Source organism: Chrysemys picta, unplaced genomic scaffold, assembly GCF_011386835.1.
Source record: "Chrysemys picta bellii isolate R12L10 unplaced genomic scaffold, ASM1138683v2 scaf568, whole genome shotgun sequence".
NCBI classification, from domain to species: Eukaryota; Metazoa; Chordata; order Testudines; family Emydidae; genus Chrysemys; species Chrysemys picta.
In genome coordinates, this window is record NW_027053275.1 from 22,501 (window position 1) to 27,500 (window position 5,000).

At 70.9% G+C, this 5,000-nt stretch overlaps 1 non-coding gene across 1 annotated transcript; it reads right to left on the minus strand.

Moving 5' to 3' along the window:
* Positions 1–1,621: 1,621 nt before the first annotated feature.
* On the minus strand, positions 1,622–1,740 carry LOC135978950 (5S ribosomal RNA). Its single transcript, XR_010596292.1, has one exon. It is a non-coding gene; the product is annotated as a 5S ribosomal RNA (ribosomal RNA).
* Between the last annotated feature and the right edge of the window lie 3,260 nt (positions 1,741–5,000).

The window sequence follows — 5,000 nt, forward strand, 5'->3', positions numbered from 1 at the left end:
GTGGGGGCCTGGCGGGAGGCGTCGCAGTCTTCCCCCGGGCGGTCCGGTGGGGGAGGCTTAGCAGTCGTCCCCAGGGCGGTCCGGGGGTGGGGTGGGGTGGGGGGCCTCACAGTCGTCCCTCGGAGAGCCGGGTCGGCGGCAGTGGTGGGTTTACGTCCAGCCTCCGGAGGGTGCGCGTCCTCGGAGGCGATGCAGGCGCCGCAGAGAGGCAGCCTCCGAGGCAGGGAGCGGAGCACCGAGGCTGGGGAGAGGGGAGCAGGAGCCGGGGGCTGGGGGTGGGGGTGGGGGGCGTTCAGGACAACCGGTCAAGCCCCGGGAAGCAGCTGTCAAATGTTCCAAGTCCCCACTCGGCCACCAGGTCCACCCCAGTCTAGCAATGGGGTTGACCTGGCTGACGGCCGGTTAGTATCAAGGTAAACTCACCGTCGTCCACAGGAGGGCAGCTCTCAGGCCGGCCGGCTGCGGCTGACTCTGGGGCGGCGCCCGGTCCCGGCAGCGAGGGGCGGGGGGCGCGGAGCGAGACGGGGCTAACCGGGGGGGGGGGGGCGCCTCCTGCGACTTTGGGGGCCGCGGGTCGTCAGTGGCGTGCAGGCCGGGCCTCTCCCGGGGGATTCGGGGGGGCGGTCCTGCGGGCCGGGCGCAGGGGGCTCGGGCGAGCCCGGGCCGGTCCGCCCCGGGGCCGGGGTCTCCGCCTGCGGCTCAGGGGGGCGCGGGTCGTCGGGGGAGGAAGCCCGGGGGAGCTGCACACCGGCCCGCCAGGCCAGGCCTGGCCTGGATGGCCGCGGGGGGATTCGGGGCGGTCCCGCGGGCCGGGGGCCGGGCGCAGGGGAGGCGGGGGGTCCGAGCGAGTCCGTCCCGGGCCCGGGGCCTCCCCCTGCGGCTTTGGGGTCCGTGGGTCCCCGCTGGCGGAAGCCACTGGGAGCTGGACACCCGCCGTCCGTCCCGCCTGGCCAGGCCTGGCCTGGGTGGCCGCGGGGGGATTCGGGGCGGTCCCGCGGGCCGGCGGCCGGGCGCAGGGGAGGCGGGGGGTCCGAGCGAGTCGGTCCCGGGCCTGGGGTCTCCCCCTGCGGCTTTGGGGTCCGTGGGTCCCCGCTGGAGGAAGCCGCTGGGCGCTGGACACCCGCCGTCCGTCCCGCCTGGCCAGGCCTGGCCTGGGTGGCCGCGGGGGGATTCGGGGCGGTCCCGCGGGCCGGCGGCCGGGCGCAGGGGGTCCGAGCGAGTCCGTCCCAGGCCCGGGGCCTCCCCCTGCGGCTTTGGGGTCCGTGGGTCCCCGCTGGAGGAAGCCGCTGGGCGCTGGACACCCGCCGTCCGTCCCGCCTGGCCAGGCCTGGCCTGGGTGGCCGCGGGGGGGGATTCGGGGCGGACCTGCGGGCCGGCGGCCGGGAGGGTCCGGGCCAGTCCGCCCCATGCCCGGCGTCTCCCCCAGCGGCTTCGGTGGCCCCGGGGGGGGTCCTCCGCGGAGGAAGCCGGGTGGGTGGGGAGCCGGACCCCAGGCGCCCAGACCCGTGACCTGCGGCCGCGACCTCCGACTCGGCAGGAGCGACGAGGGGCTTTCCGGCCCGTCCCCCCCTCTCCTTCCCCCCCAGAAAAGGAGAGAGAGCTGACTCGGACCGGGAAAAGCTGCCTACGGCACCTGGGATTCCCAGGCGGTCACCCATCCAAGTACTAGCCAGGCCCGGGACGGTTTACCTTCCGAGATCGGACGGGATCGGGGGCGTTCGGTCCGGTATGGCCGTAGGCACCCGGCCCCGCGCCTCCTCGCCCGCTTTCCCCTGCCGACGCCCGGGCCTGCCGCACGGTGAGCCCCGGTCGGACTGCCCCCCCCCCTGCGGCAGGGCCCCCGTCTCTCGCGGGCCCGGTCCTTTTTTCCTTTTCGAGCTCCGGGGCCCGGGCTGGCCGCCAGAGCCCCTCCGCCCGCCCTCCCCGGCGTCGGGGAAAATACTGTCCCGGACTTCCAGTGCGCCCGATCCTGTCAGCCGGGGGGTGGGGAGGGGCAGTCCCTCGCTGCGGCCGGGGAGGGTGAGCCCAGGGCGGCTTGCCTGCCGTGCGAGGCCCCTCTCGGCCACCAGGTCAACCCCGAGTCGAAAGGGCTGAAAAATTTTCAGAGTCCCCTCCCGGGCACCAGGTCAACCCGTGGAATCGGACGGGTTCACCTGCTGGCCGGTTCGCTTCCCGGCCACCAGGTCAACCCCTAGGTTGCCGACCGGCCTACCCAGTGGCCGGTTTGCTTTCCGGCCACCAGGTCAACCCCTAGGGGTTTTAACGGGGGCACGCCCGGTGGCCTCTTTCCCGTCCGGTCACCAGGTCAACCCGGATCTCCCTCCTTCCCTGGGCGTCCCCTCCTCGGAGGCGTCAGGTTCCATTTCCCCCCCCCCCCCCCAGACTTCCAGGGGCCCGATCCAGTCGGCCGGGAGGCAGTCCCTCGCTGCGGCCGGGGAGGGTGAGCCCAGGGCGGCCTGGTCCATGTCTCTAGTGGGCCCGATCCTTTTTTTTTTTTTCGAGCTCCGGGGCCAGGCCCGCCCGGGCAGCCCTCCTCGGAGGCGTGGGGCGATTCCCCCCCCCCCCCAGACTTCCAGGGGCCCGATCCTGTCGGCCGGGAGGCAGTCCCTCGCTGCGGCCGGGGAGGGTCAGCCCAGGGCGGCTTGCCTGCCGTGCGAGTCCCCTCTCGGCCACCAGGTCAACCGCGAGTCGAAAGGGCTGAAAAATTTTCAGAGTCCCCTCCCGGGCACCAGGTCAACCCGTGGAATCGAACGGGTTCACCTGCTGGCCGGTTCGCTTCCCGGCCACCAGGTCAACCCGTGGAATCGGACGGGTTCACCGGCTGGCCGGTTCGCTTTCCGGCCACCAGGTCAACCCCTAGGTTTTAAGGGGGGGACGCCCGGTGGCCTCTTTCCCGTCCGGTCACCAGGTCAACCCGGATCTCCCTCCTTCCCTGGGCGCCCCCTCCTCGGAGGCGTCAGGTTCCATTCTTTTTTCCAGACTTCCAGGGGCCCGATCCAGTCGGCCGGGTGGCAGTCCCTCGCTGCGGCCGGGGAGGGTGAGCCCAGGGCGGCTTGCCTGCCGTGCGAGTCCCCTCTCGGCCACCAGGTCAACCCCGAGTCGAAAGGGCTGAAAAATTTTCAGAGTCCCCTCCCGGGCACCAGGTCAACCCGTGGAATCGAACGGGTTCACCTGCTGGCCGGTTCGCTTCCCGGCCACCAGGTCAACCCGTGGAATCGGACGGGTTCACCGGCTGGCCGGTTCGCTTTCCGGCCACCAGGTCAACCCCTAGGTTTTAAGGGGGGGGGGACGCCCGGTGGCCTCTTTCCCGTCCGGTCAGCAGGTCAACCCGGATCTCCCTCCTTCCCTGGGTGCCCCCTCCTCGGAGGCGTCAGGTTCCATTCTTTTTTCCAGACTTCCAGGGGCCCGATCCAGTCGGCCGGGTGGCAGTCCCTCGCTGCGGCCGGGGAGGGTGAGCCCAGGGCGGCTTGCCTGCCGTGCGAGTCCCCTCTCGGCCACCAGGTCAACCCCGAGTCGAAAGGGCTGAAAAATTTTCAGAGTCCCCTCCCGGGCACCAGGTCAACCCGTGGAATCGAACGGGTTCACCTGCTGGCCGGTTCGCTTCCCGGGCACCAGGTCAACCCGTGGAATCGAACGGGTTCACCTGCTGGCCGGTTCGCTTCCCGGGCACCAGGTCAACCCGTGGAATCGAACGGGTTCACCTGCTGGCCGGTTCGCTTCCCGGGCACCAGGTCAACCCGTGGAATCGAACGGGTTCACCTGCTGGCCGGTTCGCTTTCCGGCCACCAGGTCAACCCCTAGGTTTTAAGGGGGGGGGGACGCCCGGTGGCCTCTTTCCCGTCCGGTCAGCAGGTCAACCCGGATCTCCCTCCTTCCCTGGGCGCCCCCTCCTCGGAGGCGTCAGGTTCCATTCTTTTTTCCAGACTTCCAGGGGCCCGATCCAGTCGACCGGGAGGCAGTCCCTCGCTGCGGCCGGGGAGGGTGAGCCCAGGGCGGCTTGCCTGCCGTGCGAGTCCCCTCTCGGCCACCAGGTCAACCCCGAGTCGAAAGGGCTGAAAAATTTTCAGAGTCCCCTCCCGGGCACCAGGTCAACCCGTGGAATCGAACGGGTTCACCTGCTGGCCGGTTCGCTTCCCGGGCACCAGGTCAACCCGTGGAATCGAACGGGTTCACCTGCTGGCCGGTTCGCTTCCCGGGCACCAGGTCAACCCGTGGAATCGAACGGGTTCACCTGCTGGCCGGTTCGCTTTCCGGCCACCAGGTCAACCCCTAGGTTTTAAGGGGGGGGACGCCCGGTGGCCTCTTTCCCGTCCGGTCAGCAGGTCAACCCGGATCTCCCTCCTTCCCTGGGCGCCCCCTCCTCGGAGGCGTCAGGTTCCATTCTTTTTTCCAGACTTCCAGGGGCCCGATCCAGTCGGCCGGGTGGCAGTCCCTCGCTGCGGCCGGGGAGGGTGAGCCCAGGGCGGCTTGCCTGCCGTGCGAGTCCCCTCTCGGCCACCAGGTCAACCCCGAGTCGAAAGGGCTGAAAAATTTTCAGAGTCCCCTCCCGGGCACCAGGTCAACCCGTGGAATCGAACGGGTTCACCTGCTGGCCGGTTCGCTTCCCGGGCACCAGGTCAACCCGTGGAATCGAACGGGTTCACCTGCTGGCCGGTTCGCTTCCCGGGCACCAGGTCAACCCGTGGAATCGAACGGGTTCACCTGCTGGCCGGTTCGCTTCCCGGGCACCAGGTCAACCCGTGGAATCGAACGGGTTCACCTGCTGGCCGGTTCGCTTTCCGGCCACCAGGTCAACCCCTAGGTTTTAAGGGGGGGGGGACGCCCGGTGGCCTCTTTCCCGTCCGGTCAGCAGGTCAACCCGGATCTCCCTCCTTCCCTGGGCGCCCCCTCCTCGGAGGCGTCAGGTTCCATTCTTTTTTCCAGACTTCCAGGGGCCCGATCCAGTCGACCGGGAGGCAGTCCCTCGCTGCGGCCGGGGAGGGTGAGCCCAGGGCGGCTTG